This window comes from Mustela lutreola, chromosome 4 (genome assembly GCF_030435805.1).
Source record: "Mustela lutreola isolate mMusLut2 chromosome 4, mMusLut2.pri, whole genome shotgun sequence".
Taxonomy (NCBI): Eukaryota; Metazoa; Chordata; class Mammalia; order Carnivora; family Mustelidae; genus Mustela; species Mustela lutreola.
In genome coordinates, this window is record NC_081293.1 from 36922449 (window position 1) to 36947916 (window position 25468).

Consider the following 25468-nt stretch of genomic DNA (forward strand, 5'->3'; position numbering starts at 1 on the left):
CAACTGAGCCACGCAGGCACCCCATAAATGTCTGACACTTGATCTCAGCTCAGGTCTTGATCTCAGGGTCGTGAGTTCAAGACCCATGTTGTGAGTTCAGACTCAGCATGGAGCCTACTTTAAAAAAAAGTTTGAGAGGTACATTTTTAGATGATTCCTGGGTCCCTTACAGGCCAAATGACATAGAAGTATGAGTAGGGACTCATTCCCAGTACATGTCCATCTTTCTTTGAGGCTCTGAGTCAGCAGCTTCTTTTCTCTGTGCCTTGATGTCTCCACGTTTACCTTAATAATTCACACAATATGATAAAGGAACATAGGTCAAAGTGCTTTGACCTCTATATGCAGTGTCTGATGTTTGCCTTAGAGATTACTCATGTTTGCAAATTCACGCCAGTCACATTCATAAAGAAAATACTCAGCTATCTGCTCTGAAAGTTACAGTAGTTTTCATACCATCTCAGGTGTCTTAACGGCTGTCTTTGGCCTACCATAATTTATATCCCTGGCTGACTTCCTTATATTCCACATGTAATATAAGGAATATATGGGATTTTTGTGTTTTATTTTTACATGTCAAGCAGTCATTCACTTGGAATTGTCAGTATAAATGTCAAGGAACATTTACGCCATTGACCTAGTCTCAAGACATTGCATAGCCTGCTCCTATAATGTCTATGAGAAAAGTTCTCAGGATCCTAGGAGGCAAACGTTTTTAGACTTGTCTGAAATATCTTGGACTTAGGGAGTCCACTTAACTAAAAAAAATAAGAAGAGGTAAAGATATTTTCTAATTGCGTTGAAGTTTAGAATTCTAAGCTGGGCCGAAAAGCACAAGTTCTACTACTCACATCATTTCATCATTTTCATAGCTCTGAGAAGTCCTTAAATGTTTGGGGAGCTGCATTCAAACATGTTGTTGGTATGTCTAAGACAGTCTTCATTGCCATTAGTTCCTTATTTTTTTCAAAAGCCAGCGAGCTGGGACACTTGAGTGGCTCAATCAGTTAAGAGTCTGCCTTCAGCTCGGGTCATGATCCCAGGGTCCTAGGGTGGAGCCCTGCACTGGGCTTCCTGCTCAACAGGAGACCTGCTTCTCCCTTTGCCTGCTGCTCCCACTGCTTGTGCTTGGACAAATAAATTTTTTTTTAAAGTTAGCAAGCCATGAATGATCATTAGTTACATGCAGGCTGCTTTTTTGGTACCTGGATATGACATATTTCCTCTTCTCAAGTGACTTGCCATCTAAGTGGAGAGACAGATTCATAAGCATTTATTCAAATTCGAAACCACATGGCCACCCTGACCAAGTGCCTTATATCCTGGTCTGGCAAGACATGATTGAGAACCCTCCCTCCTGGCTTAAACCCTTTCTCCCTCCCAAAGCAGGACCTACGTCCTGCGGAACCCAACTCCTAAGTCTAACAAGAAAACGGAGTCCAAACCAAAGACTCCACTTTACCCAGTCCTTCAGGACACTTCCACGGAGGACCTGATTCTTCCACCACCGTACCAGGTCTCCCCACCACCTTGTCTGCCCCTCCAGCAGAAGCATTAGGGGCTGCCGAGGGAGTGCCGCTCCCCCTACCAGATGGAGGGGCCCCCCATGCATGGGCCGGTGGCAGGGACACGTGGGCGGACCCATCGGGCAGCCCCAACCTCAAACCTGGGACTGGCCAATTCCACTGTCCTTCCCCTCCGCACTATGGGACCCCCCAATGAAATGGGAAGACAGCCAATGTTATATTGGCCATTTCCTACTAGTACTTTATACAACTGCAGAACCCAACATGCAAAGTTCTCCGATAAACCAAAAGGTCTGATTGGTCTTTTGGATACTGTTCTTTTCACCCATCAGCCCACCTGGGATGACTGTCAGCAACTCTTGCAGGTTCTCTTTACCACTGAGGAAAGAGAGTGAATCCAGGTGGAAGCCCAAAAGTCCATCCATCCTGGGTGACGTCAGACAGCCAACTCAGAACCCTGATCTCATAAATGCAGCTTTCCCCTTGTCTCGCCCCACTTGGGACTACAACTTGGCAGAAGGTAAGGAGAGGCTCTGGGTCTACCGCCAGACTCTAATGGCAGGTCTCAAGGCTACAGCATGCAAGCCTACCAATCTGGCCAAGGTATATGATGTAAGACAGGGTAAAAATGAGAGTCCGGCAGCATTCCTAGGAAAGATCATAGAGGCGTTCAAACAGTACACCTGTATGAATCCAGAGGCCCCAGAAACCAGAGCTGCCATTGTTATGTCTTTTGTTAACCAAGCTGCTCCAGATATTAAAAGGAAATTGCAGAGGGTAGAAAGACTGGGAGTCAAGAGCCTACAGGATCTGATAGTGGTGGCAGACAGAGTCTACAAATAACAGAGAGAGCCTGGAGGAACAACAGGCTAAGATAAGTGACCATCAGACCCGGAACCTGGCTAAGATCCTACTGGCCACAACCACGGATGACCCACATGAAAAACAGAGACGTCTCAAGAAGTTGGCTTCAGGAGCAGGTAAGGAGGATGGCCCCTTTTGAGAATGCCCCAAACTGAATAAAAACCAGTGTGCTTATTGCAAAGAAGAAGGCCACTGGGTAAAGGATTGCCCCAACAAAAGACCAAAGGCCTCCGCTCCTATCTTGGAGGTCGAAGATTTAGATGACTAGGGGAGTCGGGGTTCGGCACCCCTCCCCAAGCCCAGGGTAACCCTTAAAGTGGAGGGGCAACTGATTAAATTCCTAGTAGACACCAGGGCACAGCTCTCTGTCTTGCTACAACCTCAAGGGAAGTTGACAAATAAGACCTCATGTGTATAGGGGGCCACAGGTACTAAACAATATTCATGAACTACCCGAAGAACAGTGGATCTCGGCGTGAGCCAGGTATCCCACTCCTTCATGGTCATCCCTGAGTGCCCCTACCCCTTGTTAGGCCGGGACCTACTCACCAAGATGGGAGCTCAAATTAGTTTCCACCCTAAAGGGGCAAAGGTTCTGGATCAAGCGGGGCACCCGATCTAGGTTCTTGTTATGAACCTCAAGGATGAATATCATCTCCACCAAACGCCCCCAGCACCAATGACCGACAATGACCACTGGTTGCAGGAGTTTCCCCAAGCATGGGCAGAAACGGGGAATGGGACTGGCCCAACATCAGCCAGCTATATACATTGAATTAAAACCAGGAGCAGATCCAGTCAGGGTCCACCAATACCCCATGCCTCTCACAGCACAGACGGGGATCACCCCACACATTCAACGACTGCTAGACTCAGGCATACTGTGGCCTTGTCAGTTGGCATGGAACACTCCCCTGCTGCCGGTGCGAAAGCCACACTCTAATGATTATAGACTGGTCCAGGACTTGAGGGAAGTTAACCGACGGGTGATGGACATGCACCCTATGGTCCCAAACCCCTACACTCTCCTCTCCACCTTGCCCCCAGACAAGACTTGGTACACAGTGCTAGACCTAAAGGATGCCTTTTTCAGCTTGCCCTTGGCCCCAAAGAGCCAAGAGCTCTTCACTTTTGAATGGGCGGACCTGGAGAAGGGCATCAATGGTCAACTCACCTGGATTCGACTACCACAAGGATTCAAGAATTCACCCACCATCTTCAACGAGGCACTGCACGAAGACTTAGGTGAGCTCCATACCAAGCACCCTAATCTGACTCTATTACAATAGACTCTATTACAATAGAGTCCTGTTGACAGCAGAGGACCAGGAAACATGCCTACAAGGCACCAAGGATTTGCTCCAAGCGATAGCAACTCTGGGATACCAGGCTTCAGCTAAGAAGGCCCAGATCTCCAGAACAGAGGTGAGCTACCTGGGGTACAAATTAAAAGATGGACAAAGATGGTTAACGGATGCGTGGAAGGAGACCATCATGATAATCCCAAAGCCTTGAAACATCCACCAGGTACATGAATTCCTAGGGTCGGCTGGGTTCTGCCGATTGTGGATCCCTGGTTTCACTGATATGGCTAGGCCCTTCTACGAGACCACAAAACAAAAACAGGACTTTGTATGGACTGGGGCCATGAACAAAGCCTTCAATGACCTTAATTAAGCAAGCCTTGCTTTGAGCCCCTGCACTCGGGCTGCCTGATCTGACTAAACCGTTTCACCTTTATGTGGATGAAAAGAAAGGGGTGGTGAAGGGAGTCCTAACTCAATACATAGGCCCCTGGAAGAGACTGGTGGCCTACCTCTCAAAGAAATTAGATGCTGTGGCCGCTGGATGGCCTCCATGCTTAAAAATTATTGCTGCAGTGGCCAGGATGCAGATAAGCTGGCTATGGGGCAGGAACTATATGTCACTAACATGCATGCCATTGAAGGGGTGCTCAAACAACCCCCCGGACCAATGGATCAGCAATGCCCACTTAACCCATTACCTGGGCTTGCTTTTGAACCCTACCAGAATTTTGTTCCAGGTACCAACAGCCCTAAACCCAGCAACACTGCTCCCTAACCCTGACTGGGACATCCCCTCCCCCCAACATGACTGTCAAGAAATCCTGGCTCAAGTGCACAGAGTCTGAGCCAATCTCCAGGACCGACCACTGCCGAACTCGGATGACACCTGGTATATAGACAGCAGCAGCTTTGTCTGGGAAGGAATCAGGTATGCCGGGGCAGCTGTGACCACAGAGACAGAGACTGTCTTGGCGGAACCGTTAGCAGCTGGGACATCTGCCCAACGTGCGGAACTGATTGTGCTAACCAAGGCACTAACAATGGGAGCAGGCAAGTGGATAAACACCTATACTGATAGCAGGTATGCCTTTACCACAGCCCACATCCATGGAGCCATTTATAGAGAAAGAGAGCTCTTAACAGCAGAAGGAGAGACTATTAAAAACAAGGCAAAAATCCTTGAGCTCCTAAGGGTCCTCTGGCTGCCTAAGGCACTGGCCATTATGCATTGTCTGGGACACCAAAAAGCAGACACGCCAGTGGCCAGGGGAAACTGGCTGGCCAACTTAAAGGCAAAAGAGGCAGCTCTTTTGGTGAACCATGTCTTAGTGACCACACTGCCTGATCCAGGAACACCGAACTTGCCAGACACCCCCAACTACACTGACACAGACTTACAATGGATTGGGCGTCTGCCCATGACACAAGGTGGAGAGCTGCAGATTCCAGCATAATCCTACCAGAGGAATGGGGACGGCGAGTCCTATCCAAAATGCATAAGAGTACCCACATGGGAACAAAAAAATTGGAAGACTTGGTGTGACATGCAAGGATCACCATCAAAGACTCCCGATCAAAGATCGAACAGATTGTGGCAAGCTGTCACGCATGTCAATTAACTAATGCCACCGCCCATGGATCTAACCCGGGCACCCAGGTCCAGGGGGGACCACCCAGGAGCCTACTGGGAAGTGGACTTCACTGAGGTAAAACCTGGAAAATACGGATACAGGTATTTGCTATGGTTTGTAGCACTTTTTCAGGATAGACAGAGGCACGTCCTACCAAACATGAAACAGCACAGATCATGACCAAGAAGCTGCTGGAAGACATCTTACTGAGTGTGGTTTTCCTGTTAAGATTGGATCAGACAACAGACCAGGATTCATCTCTAAGGTAACACAGGGAGTAGGACTAGTACTTGGGGCAGATTGGAAATTACATTGTGCATATAGGCCCCAGAGCTCAGGACAGGTAGAGAGGATGAACAGACCATTAAAAGAGACCTTAACTAAATTAGCCTGGAGACTGGCAGGGACTGGGTGACTCTCCTCCCCTTCACCCTATATAGGGTACGAAGCTCCCCATATAAGATGGGACTTACTCCCTACGAGATCATGCTCGGTATTCCTCCACCTATTATTCCCAATTTAAAACCTGAGGTGCTTGCTGAGTTTGATGATCACTAACTCCTTTTCTCCCTCTAAATGTTGCAACAAACCCATGAACAGGTGTGGCCTAAGCTGAGGGCCCTCTATGAGATTGGGCCACCCCCCGGACCCCCATCAATATCGGCCAGGTGTACGTCTGGAGACACCAACATCAGACACTTCATCCCAGGTGGAAGAGACCCTACATTGTGCTCCTGACCACTTCCACATCTCTCAAGGTCGACGGGATTACTCCCTGGGTCCACTACACCCACGTCCGGCCAGCTGACCCACACACTGTTCTCAAAGACTTTGTCCCAGAATGGAAAAGCCAACCAAACAAGGACAATCCCCTGAAGCTAAAACTGCGGTGGTGGTAATAATACTCTTAACCTTGTTTACCCAATGTCTTTCCAACCCCCATTTGCCACAAAATCTGACATGGATAATTTATAACGCAGCCACTGGAGACGCTTTGAGTACCACCACCGGCTCTCATCCACCCGGGACATGGTTTCCCTCTTTAACTTTTGACTTGGCTAAACTCCTTCACCTAACCTGGGATGAAACCTTCATTAGTAAACATCATTTCTATGTCTGCCCGGGGCACACCAAAGAAAAAGCACAACAATGTGGAGGCACCAGCAGTTATTACTGCTCTTCATGGAGCTGTGTCTCCACTGGCCACATCTGGTGGAACCCTCCTATAAAAAAGAACCTTATATCTGTCAGCCGAACTGGTACTATGGGCCAGTGCAGTAAATCTATTAAATCTATAGAGGGCACTTGCAATCCAGTAAGCATTACTTTTACTCCTGAAGGACAGGCAGAGACGAGATGGAGTACTGGACTCTGGTTGGGGAGTAAGACTTTATGAAAAAAACCAGAGTTTTCCCCAGAGACCCAGGTGCTATATTCAGAATCAAACTCCTCCAGCAACCCTTAACTAACCCAGTTGCCTTAGGCCCAAGCCCTGTGCTAGCACCTTCTCTGCCCAAACCTCAGACAACTCCTACCTCCCCAATGCCCTCCTCTGTACCTACCGTGCCGTCTGCATCCAATAACATCCCTGATACAGACACAGTCACTCCCGCCCCGACCTAAACCAGCCTGGACCCATGATTGGGTCCTTACTTAGGTACATCTGAGAGGGGGGAATGTGGAGGTCGAGAAAATTAAGGACATCCCACCTCAAGTTTAACCTTAGGAAGAGTACAGCCATCTTAGCTTCAGCAGCCATCTCAGGCCCCAGTGATCAGGGGCTGACTTTAGTTCCAGGAAAAACCGCTATACCCATTCCTGCAACACCCCAGCAACAGCTAATCAGCTTACTGCAGGAAAGTCTGAAATTTCCCCTCTTCCCCCCCAAAGCCTCTTGTAATGACACATAAATACCCCTATCTTAACTAGACTCGGGGTCCAAGTCCCTACTCCGCTGTGTTGGGTATACTTGGGCCCAAGCATAAGCTTGTCAAATAAGCCCTCGTGTGATTGCTTCGGTGTTGGCTCCTTGGTGGTCTCTTGGACACGAAAACTTGGGCATCACACTTGGTTGCCTTGTTAGTACAGAAGAAGCAATGTTTATCTCTTCCTTGGGTATAGGAAAAATCCTTCTTTAGTTAACTCTTGAGCTTTTAGCTGAAGCATTTGGCAGAATCATAGTCATGCTGGCTCTCCATCCAGAGAATATTCCCAAGAACGTATGCTCTGACCAGGCCTGACTCTGCTAAAGGAGGTTTTTGAAGCTACTCATGCAATGTGCAGTGATGCTGGCTGCACATGCTAAGGTTCCAGAAGGCTCTGGCCTGGGATGACCAGACCAGATCTATGTCAAGTCACAGTAATCCTGCAAAAGCAGATGAGAGGGAATATGTGTCTGTGAAAGTGCCGGCTGACAACCAACCTGATATTCTAGAAGTGGGAAGTTTTATTTGGTATATGTCCTTATGTGTCCACTCAAGTGTGAGTTTGCTTCAGGTGTTTTGGTAGTTGTACCTCCTGAAGGTACTCAGTCGTTCAATGGCCTGTAGGTGAGATCTAGTCCCTGACATTCCCAAAGCCAGGCAAATATCAGAGAGCCAGAGGTGCAGAGATAGAGCATACCCATTTCCTCTCAGGGGGTTGGCTGATCAGGTACCCTATTTGATGCCAAAAATGGAAGCAAAACTGGATGTTCTTCTGATGAAGAATTCTTTACATTCTACCTGGGCCCATCACATTCATCACTTCAGCAGGTGAAGGGATATATAAATGGTGGTACGTCCATACAATGGAGTATTAGTTAATAGTTGAAACAAATGAGCTCCCAAGCCATAAGGACTGAAGGAACATTAAATGCATATTGCTACATGAAAGACATACTTAAAAAGACTACATATTATATAATTCCAAGTATATTACATTCTGGAGAAGGCCAAATTATAGAAATAATAAACAGATCGTTCCTTGCCGATGGTTTTGGGTGAATGGTACAGGTGGAACTCAGGATACTTTTAGGACAGTGAGACTCTTCTTATGATGCAATAATGGTAGATACCTAATATTATGTATAATACAAAGAATGAACTATACTGTAAACTCTGGGCTTTAATTAGGAATAACAAATCAATACTGGTTCATCAGTTGTGACTAATATACCATACAAATGCAAGATGTTAGTGTAACAGCATAGCAGCTGGCCTTAAAGGCTGACTTGCTTCAGGTTAACACTCCTTACTTGCTGACCTAAGTCCCTTGATCTGCAACAGACTAATTTACTTTCTTTGAGGTTTACAGACTATTGACCTTGAGGAGTGAAGGACCAGACCTTTCCCAGGCCACAGAAGTTAGCAAGTCTGTTTGAAACAGTCTTGGCTCTCAGATTAGCCCAGCAATTTTTTTACAAAATGTTTTTCTTTCTTTCTTTCTTTTTGGTCACGCAAGTGATTTTACTGACTTCCCTTTGTATATCTGTAGGTGTTGCCTTCCTTTGCAGAAAGAACAGAATACTCCTGCACATCCACACACATACACAATTCCTCCGCACTAAGATAACCTTTGTAGCTGGTATCATGGAATCTGCACATAATCAAGAATCCTTGCAGGCCACTGCACTCCCTTTGCTGATTAACTATCCTACATTGTACCCCACACCCCTTAAGAAACCCCTAAGGCAGAATCCTTGGAGTTGTCTTTTGAACATGAGTCCGCCTTCTCAGGTTGCCAGCCTCCTGACTAAAGCTCACATTCCTTTCCAGTCAAACATTTGTCTCTTGAATAATGGCCTTTTGAGGGACTGGTAACGGAACTTGTGTTCAGTAATCTTAGTAACAGGGAAACTGTAGGAGGGGTGAGGGGGTAGAGGAGGCAAGTAGAGTAGAGCTTTGGACTTCATGTGCATTTTTTCTATAAGCCTACAAGTGTTCTAAAAATAAAGTTTATTGAGTGAAACAACAACAACAACAACAAACCTCTTGCAGTAAGGGAGCTAACTACTGCAATCGGGGAGGGTGACTATAGCCACAGGGAAACAGCTCCCATCTTAAGATCTGCAAATGTCTGAAAGATTAGTCACAGAAGTGCGTGTGAGTGTGTGTGTGTGTGTGTGTGTGTGTGTGTGTGTGTGTATTTACAAATAGGAAAGAGCTCACAGAGTAGGCAGTTAGATAGGAGCCAGTGATAAATAGGTGACATGTTAGAAGCCTGAGGGTACAACATCCTGACTCCAGTGGCTTTAACAAGCTGCCCTTAGGGCTTCCAACACTCCAGGGCTTACAGACCCACAGCCACAGGTGCAGACCATGCCTCTTCTCTTTAATCTCTGCCCCAGGGTAATCTATAGCTTCATTACAGTATATTTACACCTTGGTTTCAAGGACGCCCCCACTCCATAGGGGAAGGTGGCCAGGAAAGTTGCAACAAGAACCTTGTAGGGCCAAAACTTCCCCTCCCAAGTGGTAGGAGGAGTCCCTTAATTAGAAACAGCCTCTGTTAGAGAGGGTCCTAAACAATGTGGTTTGGGAATATAGTGATGTCTAGTGGGGTGAGGTCTGGGGCTGACAATCAAGAAAGAATTCTTGACACGCCTTTGGTACAAAAGCACATTTGGTATTAAAGCACAGGGACAGGACCCATGGGCAGGCAGAAAGAGCTGCTGCCCCGTGGTTCTGAGGGGTGGTTGATTATACACTTGGGAGTTGGAGGAGGTAAGGAAAAGGGAGGTTCAGGAAAGAACTTTATATGCTAAAGAGGATCTACAAGATACTGGAGGCCAGTCACTGTCAAGCTAAGGTTGTTTTCCCCTCTAACATTAACATTAAGATAGTTGGGAGCTTCCTGGAGGAATGTCACACAAATCCCACCCAGGAGTCGAGGAGGAGGGAGTGGGTTGTAGGGTGTCTGCTTGTTCTTTGTCCTCAGCTAGACCTCTGTTCCCTCATCACTAACTATGACTCACAACCTCCGCAAACATAAAAAGTAAATACGCCTTCAACCCCTGTGTGATGAAGTTCTGGAATATAGGTCGAATTCAGTGGGGTGAGGTCTGGAGCCGATGACCAAGAAAGAATTCTTGAGACATCTTTGGTGCAAAATGGTGGTTTATTAAAGCACGGGGACAGACCCGTGGGCAGGAAGAGCTGCTGCCCCGCTATCCTGAGGAGTGGCTGGTTATATACGCAGGAGTTGGGTAGGTGAGGACAAAGGGGATGATGTTAGTCTCTAAGGAATTTTGGAAGCAAGGTCTCCAGGACCTTGAGGGGGCTAGCTATTGTTGGGAGAAAAATTATTTATTACTAGTAAAAAATCTTCTCATGAGACCCTTTAGATGTATATCTGTGGGTCATATGCTTGGGAATGATTGCTGACACTATCTTGGGGGTTTAGAGATAAAGTTTCACATTTCTCCTATCAAGTGTCCTTGTTAGTGAGATTTAGGTTTAGAAGAAATTTAACTTTATATATATTTTCTTCTGCCTCAGCCTCCTTCAGTTTTTATGGAGGGGAGGGCGACATTGGGGCCTGAGGAACTGAGTTATTTGTCTCTGGAAATTGGGCTATTGATAAGATAGCTTCTTTGTTGTAAATCACGAGGACATTTGTAGACGGAGGGAGACTCCTGTCTTGCAGGATTGTGATCTCTGCAAGTTAACTATTTGTTTTTCTTTTAGGGCAGCCAGGGGTGCCTGAGGAATGTCACACATATTACCAAGGGGAACGGGTGGAGAGGAGGTGCAAGGTGCCAGCTTTTGCTTTGTCCTCAGCCAGCCTTCTGCTCCCTCATCACAAGCAGTGGCCACTTTCCAGCCTGCCCACTCTCCCTTCTCCAAAGTGTACTGTCCTTAATAAACTGCTTTGGGCTTGCTACTTTCTTTCCATCTGTATTTAGTGGAGTGTGGATCCTCAGCTAAATCTTTCATGGGTAATCCAAGAATCTATCTCCATTCACATGATATAGACTCTCCCACTGGTAACACAGCAATGGAAACTAAAGAGAGAAACTCATTCTTTTAATGGAGCTGTAACAAGGCAAGAAAGAACTGGGTGTCAGGAGCAGGGGATTAGGAGGCAAGATCAAGAAATACCTTCTTTATTGTCAGCCAAGTTTTGGGAGGGACTGTTTGGCATTCCTATACTTGATTAACCTTAGGACTAAATCAAATTTCAGGGTCGTGTGGGGGAGAAAAAAAAACTTGGTCAAGTTAAGTTTACAGGTATGTTATTCTGATTGGTCATGGGGGCAAATGGTTTGGCTGATTATTTATGAGACATAGAATGGGACTTTGGTGGGTTTGTGTCTGGTTTTTGTAAGGGCCTATTTAACCAGAAGGATTCCATCCTGGGTTAAACAGTGATTTTGTTGTTTATGCAGAAGAACTTAAACTGACCCTGCCCGGGAAACCAGTTCCAGGTAACAAAGCCCAAATACAAGGGTGGGTCAGGAGGTGGAGGTATCCAATCAGTAGGGGTGCATACTGTCTCCTTAGCTACCACAGAGTTTGGGCCCCGCCTTTTGGGCACCAATTCTGACCAAGGTGATAGGCTAGTTCAAATAACTACTAGGGTAGGGGTGCCTGGGTGGTTCCGTGGGCTAAGCCTCTGCCTTCAGCTCAGGTCGTGATCCCAGAGTCCTGGGATCAAGCCCCACATAAGGCTCTCTGCTCAGCGAGGGTCCTGCTCCTCTCCTCTCTCTCTGCCTGCCTCTCTGCCTACTTGTGATTTCTGTCAAATAAATAAAATCTTTAAAAAAAATAACTACTAGGGTAAATCGTAATTCAACTGGCCATCCGTGTGTGACCTAGCATGACTGCAACTTTCTCTGTGTGTTACAATCTCTCATTGGCCACCAGTGTGTGGCCAGGCCCAACCATATGGCCCTTGCCCTTTAAAAGTTAGTGGGTAAGGCGGGGGGTGGGTGGGGGGGTTGGAGTGGGGGGTGGGTCACACTCTTTGTAAGAGGTAGGCTGCTCAATGAGTTTGATTCTTGATGCTTGGTGGGAAGTAAAGCTTTGCTTGACCTTCGCTTTGTATCAGTCTCGCTCTTTTAATCATGGACCCATTATTGGGGGACCTCTCAGTTTTGTCATAGGTAAACAAGGGGTGTGTGGTGAGTCTTATCTGAGTAACATGGAAAAAGGTGGTTCTTTGCGATTTAACAAAAGACCACAAAAGAAATTGAAATAGACAAGTTCATTATTCAAGGTCTTGGCGCCATGTGGGTAGGTCTAAGGAAGGCTGTAGGCAGAGAGAGGGAGGCATCACCTGGGACACAAGCCTTATTGTATTCTTTGAATAAAATGCTCTGGGGCTCCCAGAGTAAGGCTGGATCCCTCGATTCAAACCAAAAAGAGCTGGGGTGGGGGTGGTGGTGGGGGTGGTGGTGGTGGTGGAGGGAGGTGGTTTTTAAATACCCCAAAGATTACGGGAGCAAAGACTTATGGGAAATGTAGTTTTCACTCTGGTGTTGGACTTTACAGCTGCTTTTGCTCGCGCTCCCTTTCACTGGGCGTCTGTAAGCTGTCTTTCCCCAGGGTACATCTTTGAGTGGGTGGCGCTTTCAGGGCCACGGAGTCTTTGCACTCCCTGGGGACAAGTGCGACAGGATAGGGGAGTAGCGGGTGAGTCCCGGAGTCCCGGAGGGTTGGCGGACCCCCTAGCAGGGGTCCGAACGTCTCAGGGGCGGCGGGGGTGAGGGGGTGGGCAGTAGAAGGGACCGCGCAGCGGGACCTCTGGCACTTGAGCCCGCGCAGGGCGGGTGGGGGCGGCCTGGCCTAGAGGAGGAAGGGACGGGCGTCCAGCGCGGGGACGCGGGGGCGCGGGTCCCGGCTGGTGGCACAGTCCCTGCGCAGTTCCGCGGCTGCCGGGATGGGGCCGCACTGGGCGGAGCTCGGTTCAAGTTACTGAGCAACTCTGGAAATGACATTCAGTTTTGAGTTGTGCAGAATGAGAATATTTTAATACCTGACCTGCGGTTTTTAATTTAATACCAACCTCTGGTGGTTCTGCGGTGTTAACGTATATGTTATATATAATTAGGTTTTTGTCGTCACGAGATCTTATTTCCATAGTTGAGGTAAGTTAGCTGTTTCCATGTTAAGAAAATGGGAAAACTGAGGCTCAAAGATGAAGTGATTTATCCAAGATCACACAGCCAGCAGCAGAGGGAATCTAGTTTTCCACCTGTTTTTCGGCCCATCCTGCCTAAAACCCATCATTGTTATTCATAGCATTGAGCACTGATACTGCCTTTACAGGTTCCAGGAAAATAATTGATACAGGAATTATATGGGGACTGGATAATTTCTTGGCCCTTGTGTTTATGGGATTTTTATTTTTCTTCTGAGCTCTTGAGTGTGGGAGCACAGTTTCTGGGTCAGGTCTGCCCTTTCTAGCTTTTGTCTTTGGAGGCCTTCATTTAAGTTTGTAGATGGTCGATCCCCTGATTTGGGGGGAAAGTATGCCCTGCGAGTCAGATTGGGAGCCCTGTTTGAAAGTTCCAATCATATTTAATTTGTCCCCATGGCTCAGATGCCAGCTCTTTTAGAGCAAAACAGCTCTAAAAAAAAGAGTAGTTCCTTGGAACCTCAGCTGGAAGATCACCCCTTGACCTGAGTGAGACCTCTCACCAGAGTGTCACACAAACAGAAGAGGCCCAGGAAAGACTATATCCCAAAACCGCCAGGACAGAAGTAATTCTTGGTCCTCTGACAGAATGAGCAATGCTTGGGTGACGTCGCCTTAACCAGAAATCACTGTAGGCTGTCCACTGATCAGCTTTAAGAACTGAGAAAAGGCTGCCAGCATGAGCAAAGTGTAGGCAGGACAGCTGAGGGTACCTCACAGTAGACTTGGTGAGGACACAGTTCAGGAAAAGGAATCACCAGCCACAGAAGGAGAAACTGCCCTCCTTGTTCGCTCCCATCAGCCACACTCCCTTCACTCTGCGCTCACTCTACAACCTAGAGGTGTGCATCACTGCTCCTTCTAGTCTGGCAGTGAAAAATCAAATAACTAATGTGTAAAGACTTTGAAGATTTTAAAATTTTGCCTTTAAGAGGTGCAAAAGAAAGTGGACCAAAAGGTAAATGACTTGTTTAGAGTCACATGATTTATTAGTGGCATGCCCAAAGAATTCCTTGTTGTGCCCCTTTAACAATGACATCACCTGAAATTTTTTATTAAAAGATCTTTTTGAGAAACCATAACCAAGTTAGAGTAAACAGAGTACCCCATCCCTTTTCAGGGGATGCTGATGAGGATTTTCTAACTCAAAGAGCAAACAGTGTTACTACGCATGCAGAGAAATAAAAGCAATGTCTTCCCTGTATTCTTTGTTTAATTAGTTCTCAGTGATTTTTACCTTGGTTATTTGTATTATTTTGTTTTTTCCTTTTTTAGTCATTAGAGGGGAAGATAAATTCTTCTTAATAGGAATTTAGTCAGGAATGTTTACATTCATTTAATCAAAATGAATGCAAAATGAATGAATTTTGCAATTCAAAAACCGCATTCTAAGTTCTCTATGACCAGAGTTAGCATAGACACTAGGTGCTCCTCCACAGGCTCTGTCCTGCCCCTAGGGTTAGAGGGCCTGGCCCACAGGGGCTTTGTATGTAGCTTCGGTGTGAAGCTCACTAGGCAGATAAGTCCAAGAGCTGCACCTGGTTGCACAGGACCTCATTTTCTTTCCTTCTTTTCCAGCTGTACATTTACAGTTCTCTTTAGTTTTCCAAGAGCAACAGGAAATGAACAAATCACAGGTGAGTTTATTCCTGCCCTGTTTTACAGTGGATTTTGTGAGGTTTGTAAGGGAACCGAAATTAAAATAGAAAAAGAGAAATGGATAAAAATCAACATGAGAGACACTATAGACTGTCAGGTTAAGAGCTGAGCAAAGGCAGCGTATAGATAAATGCTGGTCAAAGTCCCAGAGTTAACAAAGTTGAACTGCAAGTTTGCCTTGGATCTTTCTGACAGAGGAAGAGTCTTTTAGGGCACTAAAACACTGGCATTGCTGTAACACATTATCAGAGACTGATGGCTTAAACAACAAACAGTTATTTCTTATAGTTCTGGAGTCTGGGAACTCCAAGATCAAAATGCCAACATATTTAGTTCTTCGTGAGGACCCTTGTCCAGTTTGTACCTGGATCTTTTCTCATTGACATGGTGGGGAGAAAGAGTAGGCAACAAGCTCTCTTGTGTCTTTTCTTCTCAAGGCACTAATCTCAGAGCTCTATACTAATGACCCAATTACCTCCCAAAGTTCCCATCGTCAAATACCATCATACTAGGGATTAGGTCTTCAACATATGAATTTTGGTGTGGGGATCCTAGTATTGGTTCATAACAGAGTTCAAGGACACAGTTTTCTAATGGTCTTGCATGGTTTAGCGGTATAGAATATCTGGAAGAAGGCCGAATGGCCCACGTGTCCTTTAAATGGCTCTGCATAAATATTTCCCTCACCTAGACTGTGGCATTATACATGTGACTGTTAATTAACCCTGCTTACTTAACCCCAGCACTTGGTATTGTCAAACTTTAGACTTTAAACTAACTTCTGAGAAAAACTCATCATTTTAATTTGCATTGCTGAGATAACTGAGCTAATATATCATATATTTATTGGGTTTTCATTGCTTTTGTGAATGACTTTATTTTTAATCTTTTTATATTAATTTTTAAGAATACTTCATATATTTTGGACAGTAATTCTCTTTTATATTTATTGTGAACATTTTCTCCAAGTCTATCCCTTGACCTTTACCTCTACAGTGTCTTTGGCCTTATTAGAGTTTTATGTTTTTATGTAGAACAATCTTTGAATCTTTTCTTTTTCTCTCTCTCTTTTTTTTTTTTTTTAACATTTATTTATTTACAGAGAGATCACAAGTAGGCAGAGAGGTATGTGGGGGTGGGGGTGGGGGCAACCAGGCTCCCCACCAAGCAGAGAGCCCAATGTGGAGCTTGATTCCAGGACCCTGGGATCAGGACCCGAGCTGAAGGCAGAGGCATTATCCCACTGAGCCACCCAGGAGCCCCATGGATCTTTTCCATTTTCTTTTTTCTTTTTCAGTTTTAAAATTCTTCCCTAACTTAAGATAATTTGATATTTAAAATTTTTGTTTAATTCATATTAATACTATTAAAAATATTTAAGTCTTGAATCAATATGGAAATCATTATGGTAGATAATATGAGGAGGGGATCTAGTTTTACCTTTTAACACAATAAAAACCAATTCTTTACTAATGTTTTTCTCAAGGAATTATAATGCTACAACTATCAGTATATTACCATGTCTGCACACATCTATTCCTGGGCATTCTAATTCATTCCATTAGTTCTTAATTCATTCCTCTTTAGATTCATCTTGTCCTTTCTCACCTTTTTTCCAGCCTTACTGCACAAAACCAGGCATCCTTACCTTGTGCCTGATTTTCAGAGATTACTCAGGAAGTGTTAGCAAACACTGGGGTAGTCTCTATAGGTTTTGGTACACACCAATTACCCCATTAAGTAAATTTCTTTCTACACCTTAAGTTGTAAAGGTTCATTACACCTAATGGTTTTTCTATATCCCTTAAGGATAGATTTGATTACTAATTTGATTTCTTAGATGGTATATAGTTTTTTTCAGGTTTTCTGAACTTCTTGGTTCAATTAGAGACACATTTATTTTTAAAATTCTACATTTTTTTAAGTTTTCCAATTTCTTTGCATAAGTATGCTTAAAAGACTTGACTTAAAATCTTTAGTGAGGGGTGCCTGGATGGCTTAGTTGTTGAATGTCTGTCTTCAGCTCAGGTCATGATCCCAGGGTCTTGGGATTGAGCCCACATTGGGCTCCCTGCTCAGCAGGAATCCTGCTTCTCCCTCTCCCACTCCCTGTGCTTGTGTTCCCTCTCCCACTGTCTCTCTCTCTCTATCAAATAAACAAAGTATTTTAAAAAATCTTTAGTGAATGCAAATTTTTTATTCCAATTATTATCAGCTATTAAATTGCACTTTAATGTAGAAGCTGCTGATTAGAAATGGAAAAACTATGGTCTGGCTTGTTATATATCTAAAAGCCTAAAATTATAGCACGTGGATATAGGATTGATATTTTCAGATGGTGATCGCATTCTCAAAATGCTTTGCAGGAGATGATACATAGAGTTCCCATAGTGATGCCAACCATTAATGTATACCAACTATCATGGTTTTGTTATTTTTTTTTATCTGTGTGCATGTACTGGGTAATGTATTCACATTGGAAAAATCAGTATAATACGAACATATAAATAGAAGTGAATTCTGACTTCCATGTCTGTCTTTCACTGCAACCTCCTCTTGTAATTATAGGGAACAAATTTTGTGTATGTGTATTTTCTCCTTTTTTTAATGCAGAGACAGGTAAATATGATCTTATAGCTATCTATCTGAGTAGATGTAAGCATGTATATAAACTATATACACATAAATATGCATTTATACCTTTTTCTTACATGTATTTGTATGTATATATGTATAAATATATAAACATGTGTATTCATGCTTATACATGTATGTGTGTATTTATGTACTTATTTTTAATCCTTTTTTCCCAAAAAATAAAAGCATACTATGTAGTAACCTATTCTTCACCTTAATTTTTGCATTTAAGAATATATACTGGAGATATTTTGAAATTGGTACATAGTAAAATTTATGTAGTTTATTTTTTTTAAAGATTTTTATTTATTCATTAGACAGAGATCACAAGTAGGCAGTGAGGCAGACAGAGAGAGATGGGGAAGCAGGCTCCCTGCTGAGCAGAGAGCCCGAAGTGGAACTCGATCTCAGGACCCCGATCATGACCCAAGCTGAAGGCAGAGGCTCAACCCACTGAGCCACTCAGGCGCCCTTATGTAGTTTATTTTAAAACTTTTTTTTTAATAGAGATAGAATTCATATATCATAAAATTCACCTTTTTAAAGTGTTCTGTTCAGTGATGCCTGGCTGGCTCTGTCTGTAGAAGATGGAGCATGCAGCTCTTGACCTCAGGATTGTGAGTTTGAGCCCCACAGTAGGTGTAGAGATTACTTGAAAATAAAACTGAAAGAAAGAGAGAGAGAGAAAGAGAGAGGAAGAAAGAGAGATAAAGGAAGAAAAGAAAGAGAAAAAGCAAAGAAAAGGGGAAAGAAAGGGAAGGAAGAAGAAAAGAAAGGAAAGGAAAGGAAGGAAAGAAGGAAGAGAAAGAAAGAAAGGGAGAAAGAGAGGAAGGAAGGGAGGAAGGAAAATCAAGAGTTCAATTCAGTGTTTCTCAATATTTTTGCATGGTGGTGCAACCATCACCAGTCTCTATTTTCAAAACATTTTCATTTTTTTTTAAAAAAGATTTTATTTATTCATTTGACAGACAGAGATCACAAGTAGGCAGAGAGGCAGACAAGAGAGAGGAAGGGAAGCAGGCTCCTGCTGAGCCTGACTCAGGGCTCTATCCCAGGACCCTGAGATCATGACCTGAGTCAAAGGCAGAGGCTTTAACCTACTGAGCCATCCCGGTGCCCCAAAACCATTTTCATCAACCCAAAACAAAACACCGCATCTATTAGTAGTTACTCTCCTATTTTGCTTCAACTCCAGGCAACCACTGATTGACTTTTTGTAAAGATTTGCCCATCTTGGATATTTCATATAAGTGGAATCATAAAATCTGAGGTCTTTGTGTCTGGTGTCTGGTGTTTTTGACTTAGCATAATGTTTTCAGTGTTTGCCCTTACTGTAGCTTGTATTAGTTGTTTTTGTTGTTGTTCTTCTTCTTCTTCTTTCTTCTTCTTCTTCTTCTTCTTCTTCTTCTTCTTCTTCTTCTTCTTCTTCTTCTTCTTCTTCTTCTTCTTCCTCTATCTCTTCCTCTTCCTCTTCTTCCTCTCCTTCTCCTCCTTCTTCTTCTTCTTCTTCTTCTTCTTCTTCTTCTTCTTCTTCTTCTTCTTCTTCTTCTTCTTCTTCAAATGGCTCTATTATGTTATACAGATATGTCACATTTGGTTTATCCATTATTATGTACAACACCTGGCTCACCCATCCCCCCACCTCCCTCCCCTCTAAAACCCTCAGTTTGTTTCTCGGAGTCCACAGTCTCTCATGGTTTGTCTCCCCCTCTGATTTCCCCCATTTCAATTTTCCTTTCTTTCTATTAATGTCCTCCATGTTATTCCAATGAATCTTGGAATACTGCATCAAAAACTAATGATGTATTTTATGGTGACTAACATAACACAATAAAAAACAACAAAAAAAGAAAATCGCCAGACAAAAAAATTGACAAGGCAATAAACAACAACAACCACCACAACAAAATCCATTATTATGGGTATCTGTGTTTCCCCCACCTTTTGTCTATTATGAATAAAGCTGCTTTGAACATTTAGACAAGTTATTGCATGAACATACGATTTTACTGCTGTGGGTTTGTACTTCGGAGTGGGAGTGGAGTTGCTGAGTCATATGGTGACTTCATATTTAACTTTTGTAGTCAAATGCTCTACCACTGAGCTATACCCCCCATATTTAACTTTTGGAGGAACTACCAAACTGTTCATTAGATGGGCTGCATAATTCTGCATTCTTACCAGCAATATATAGGCATTCCAATTTCTCTATGTCTTCAACTAACTTGTTATTTTTCATCTTCTTTATTACAGCCATTCTGGGCTTGGAGTGGAATATCATTTTGGTTTTGATTTGATTTTCCTGAATGATTAAAATTGTTGCATATCTTTACATGTACCTGTTGGCCATTAGTGTATCTTCTTGTGAAGAATATCTATTCAAATTCTTTGCCCATGGTTTATTTTTTATCACTGAGTTATGAGAGTTCTTTATATAAACTGGATACAGACTATCGTCAGATACATAATTTGTAAATATTTTTTCCCATTTTATGGATTGATTGTCTTTTCCCCTTCTTGGTAATGTTTTTGTTTTTGTTTTTTAAGATTTTTACTTGCCCATTTGAGAGCTCAAGAGAGAGAACACAAGCAATGGGGAGGGACAGAGGGAGAAGCAGACTCTCCGCCAAGCAGGCAGTGTGCCATGGGGCTTGATCCCAGGACCCTAAGATCATGACCTAAGCTGAAGACAGGCACTTAACTGATGGAGCCACCCAGGTGCCTCTTGATAATGTTTTTTGAGGCACAAAAATTATAATTTTATTATGATTTTAATTTTTCAATTTAATTTAAAGATAAATTTTCCAATTTATCTTTTCTTTAGTTGCTGATGCTTTAAGTGTTATACCTATGAAACTATTGCCTAGTCCAAAATCTTGAAGATTCAACCCTGCGTTTTCTTTAAAGTAACAATTTCTGTCTTAAAGTCTCTTTTACTTGATACTAATATAGGCCTTTCTAGCTGTTTTTTGATGGCATGTCGAGCAGAACACTAGGCATAAGCTACCAATGCTGGGGAAGACGGACCATGTTGAAAGTAGCAAACACCATCACTAGATCAGCCTGCAGGAATAGAAGTTTAAATACTTTTGCCTACTGCATCTTCATATGAATCACCAAGGAAAACACAACAGAGTCAAGCACTGGATGGAACAGTGCTTTTTATATACTTAGAGAAGAGATAGAGCAAGATTAGTTCTAATAATATGCCATTGGTCCCCCAAAGCTAGTTGGTGCTCCAGCAGCTGACGCAGGGCAGTTGGCCTATGCACACTCCTCTTATGCTACAGCAGGAATCCAACCCCCACTATTGTGGAGTCCAGAATACTGAAAATTGAGGTCATACTGGAGGAGCATTTATTACATGCTTAATCAGAAAGAAGGAACACTTAAATAAAAGATATTCCCTTAGGGTGAATGGCTTATACAGGCTGTGTGGTCTCTTTATCTCTTTGAAATGAAGTGTTCCAGGCCCAAGGCTCATTCTTATGTAGGTGAGTGGGGGTTGAAAGACTGCACACAGGAGAATGTCTTTCTCATCAGTTTGGGTGTATCTTTGTTTATCCTTTTATTTTTTTGTTTATGTCCTTGGATCTCAAGTGAATATCTGTCAGACATTGTTTACTAGGATCACACTTTTGTTTTGCTTTTATCCAGTAGGATATCCACTATCTATGCCTTTTAATTAGACTGTTTATTCAATTTTTATTTAGTGTAATGGCTGATAGAGTAGGATTTAGTCCTGCCATTTCCTTATTTGTGTTCTAGATATTTAAAAGATTTTAGTTATTTATTTGACAGAGATCACAAGTAGGCAGAGAGGTAGGTGGGGTGTGGGAAGCAGGCTCCCCGCCAAGAAGAGAGCCTGATGTGGGGCTCTATCCCAGAACCCTGGGATCATGACCTGAGCCGAAGGCAGAGGCTTAACCCACTGAGCCACCCAGGTGCCCTGTTCTAGATCTTTTTTGTTTCTCTGTTCCTCCATTACTGCCTTTTCTGTTCAGTAGGTATTTTTTAATGTACCATTTTATTCCCTTGTCATTTCTTTTGTTATATTTAGTTATTTTCTTGATGGTTGCCCTGGGTCTACAATTAACATCTTAATTTTTAACATCTTAATTTAACTGTTTTAACAGTTTGGAATCAACTTAATTTCAATAGCATATAAAAACTTTACTCCTATATAGTTCTATTTGTTCCCTTACCCTTCCTTTGTGATTTTATTGTCATACAGATTATATCATCACGTATTGTGTGCCATCAATGCTTTTATATTTCTTTCTGTACTGTCTTTCAAATTGGGTAGGAGAAAAAAAGAATTACAGACAAAAAATACATTTATACTATCTTTTACTTAGATAGGATTACCTTTGCCAGTGCTCTTTGTTTCTTTGTGAGGATTTGTGGTACTAATGTCCTTTTATTTTAGCCTGAACAACTCCCTTTAGTATTTTTTTGTGAGATGAATGTGGTAGCAATGAATTCTCTCCATTTTTGTTCATCTGTAGATGTTTTAATTTCTCCTCCATTTTTAAAGGATAGTTTGGGCTGACAGTTTTTTCAGCACTTTAAATATGTTCTCCCTACTGCCTTCTTGCCTCTGTGGTCTCTAATGCAAAATGACCTGTTAATCTTACTGAAAATCTATTACACACAATGAGTTGCTTTGTTCTTGTTGCTTCCAAGGTCCTGTCTTTGACCATTAGCAGTTTATGATATGTGTAGTTAATTGATTTGGGGGGGGGGGTTTATTTGTAGTTTGTTCAGTTTTGTGGATGTGGATCTTACATCAAGTTTGGGAAGACTTTGGCCATTGTTTCCTCAGCTGCTCCTTCCTCTTTTCTCTTTCTGGGTCTCCCATTATGCATATGTTCATACACTTGATGTTCCACAGATCTCTAAGGCTCTGTTCAACTCTTCATTTATTTCTTTCTGTTCTTCAGACTAGATAAATTCACTTGACCTGTCTGTCTCCCATGAAGTTTGTTGGTTATTTATTCTGCCACCTCAAATCTGTTCTTGCACCCCTTTAATGAATTTCTAACTTCCAGTTACTGTATTTTTTAAACTCTTGAGTATCTTTATGGGTTTTTTAAAAATAATTTTTTATCTCTTTATTAGTATTGTCTACATAGAAGGACATTATTCTCATACTTTCCTGTAGTTCTTTAGATGTGGTTACCTGTAGTTGTTTGAACGAATTTAAAATAGCTGATTTAAAAGTCTTTGTCTAGCGAGTCCAGTATCTGAATGTCCTTAGGGACAGTTTGTATCAATTGGGTTTTTATCCCCCTTTTGTATCAGACATTATTTCTTGTTTCTTTGTTTGTCTTGTAATTTTTTAAAAGATTGTATTCATTTTATTTGTCAGAGAGAGAGAGAGAGAGAGAAAGCACAAACGGGGAGCAGCAGGCAGAAGGAGAAGCAGGCTCTCCACTGAGCAGGGATTCTGATGTGGGACTCGATCCCAGTACTCTGGGATTATGACCTGATCGGAAGGCAGATGCTTAACTGACTGAGCCACTCTGGCATCCCTGTCTTGTAATTTTTGTAGAAAACCAAACATTTTAAGTAATATTCTTTGGCGGCTTTCAGAGTCTTTTCTCCCTAGTGTTCATTGTTATTGCTGTCATTATTATGTTGTTTAGTAAGTTTTCTAAGCTGATTATGTAAAGTCTGTATTCTTTATCATGTGTAGCCACTGAAATCTCTACTCAGTAGGTTAGTCAGCTAATGATTTACCAGATTTTCTTAAATGCCTGGCGTTAATAAGTCTCCTTGTCTGTGTCCAGGGGCTCTCTGTGCATTTTGGCACCCACCTTCAATACTCAGACATGGTGTGGACAACTCTGCCATAGTCTTTGCTTCCTATATGCACATAGCTTCAAGGTCAATTGAGGATAAGAACTTAGAATCTTCTTAGATCTTTCCTGAGTATGTGCACTCTCCTGGACATGCATATGGCTTTCTAGATTCCCAGGAATATGTTGAAGCTTTCAAAGCTCCTGTGGGCATCTAATTACTTGCTTTTCCTTTTTCAGCTTTTAAATTAGCCTCTTACTTTCTCTAACTGTTATTTACCACTGCAGGCAGCTGTAAAGTTAATAATTTTTCTTTAATTCTTTTCCAAGCATGTTGCCTGAGGAAAAGGCTGTTTGTACTGTAGAAGCTCCAAGTTAGCTTCAAGACAGTAGTTTTCCAGGAAACCATCAGACATGTAAATAATGACATTTCTTTGGGATTGAGGGTTTGAAAGAGCTCCATCCCTTGTTTGCTCTTTCTGGTGGCCGCCTGGTTGCTGCTTTTCACTGAAATTAAAAGCTGCTCATTTTCAAGCATCCTGTGGAGCTGGATTGTAAAGGATCGGAATGAAGCATGTAAAAATGCCACAAATCTCCCTTCAGCAGTGTTTCATGAAACTAACCATGTTTATTGAATAAATGCTCCCTGGATTTCTGTAAGCATTTGATTAGTTTCAAACTTCTAAAAAAGTTGATTCTTAAAATTTTTGCTGGTTTTCCTAATCATTTTATGGAGGAATTTTTGGAAATCTTTACTTTACTTCTTATTACTTTTGCTCCTCATTGTGTATAGCTGCCTGGTTTCTGTTGTATGCATTTGTCCTTCATTATTTAACCAATCCTCCCTTGAAGGACACTTGTTTACAGTCTTCTGCTGTTACTAACAATGTTTCATTGAATAACCTTATGTAAACCTAATTTCATTTATATCAATCTAAAGGAAAATTTTTCCAGAATTAGAATAACTGAGTCATAGGTCAAAACTGGTCCCTTTCTTATTTTTCATAGGTACTACAAAACTGCCCCAAAAAGTGATATATCATTTTGCACTTTTGCTGGAAATTAGTTTGTATCCCTTAGTTCTTTAACTATTAATTGAGTGTTGCTTTTTGCCAGACAGTATTTTATGTGTTCAGGATACTGTCAGTGGTATGCTGGTAAATGTTTAACAATTAGTTCTCTTAGGAGAATACTACCCTCTGCTTTGTAGTGTTTTCTGATTTCTGGAATATTAATGTACCACCATAGCCACTTTTAGGCTACCAACCTGACAATACTGAGCATGGATTTGGGGAGAGATATACACATGAACCTTTTTAAGCTGGTATGAGCTAATTCCAGCAACCACTGGACCTAGCCGTGAATAATGTTGACTCAAAATAACCCTGTATGGGGCACCTGGGTGGATAGTCAGTTAAGTGTATGCCTTTGGCTCAGTTCATGATCCCAGGATGCTGGGATCGAGCCTGGTATCAGGCTTTTTGCTCAGCAGGGAGCCTGCTTCTCCCTCTGCCTCTCCCTGTCATGCTCATGCTCTCTCTCAAATAAATAAATAAGATCTCTAAAAAAAAAAAAGTAAAAATAACCCTGTTTTCCTAGAGGAAAGGGCAAAAGGCAATAAACATCATAAGTAAGTAAATTATATAGTATTAGTAGAAAATAAATAGTGGAAATATCAAGTAGGATAAGGTACATGGGAAGTTGCAGTGTTGTTAAATATGATCGTCTGGCTGGAATTAACAAGGAGGTAACATTTAAATAATAACAATAAGTTAGGGGCACCTGGGTGGCTCAGAGGGTTAAGCCTCTGCCTTCAGCTCGGGTCATGATCTCAGGGTCCTGGGATCAAGCCCCATATCGGGCTCTTTGCTCAGCGCAACACCTGCTTCCCCCCCCCCCCTCTCTCTGCCTGCCTCTCTCCTTAC

The 25468-nt window shown here is 42.8% G+C and overlaps 1 protein-coding gene and 1 pseudogene across 1 annotated transcript in view; both read left to right on the forward strand.

The window, feature by feature from the left end:
• The first annotated feature begins 1868 nt into the window (after window positions 1-1868).
• On the forward strand, window positions 1869-5151 carry LOC131830095 (uncharacterized; annotated as a pseudogene).
• A 340-nt stretch (window positions 5152-5491) lies between these two features.
• LOC131828680 (zinc finger protein ZFP2-like) overlaps window positions 5492-25468 on the forward strand; it is a 53515-nt gene continuing 33538 nt past the window's right edge. Inside the window, exons 1-2 of the mRNA XM_059169526.1 lie at window positions 5492-5593; window positions 5929-10031. The gene's annotated coding sequence lies outside the window, so the exon portion shown is untranslated. The remainder of the gene's footprint in view (window positions 5594-5928; window positions 10032-25468) is intronic.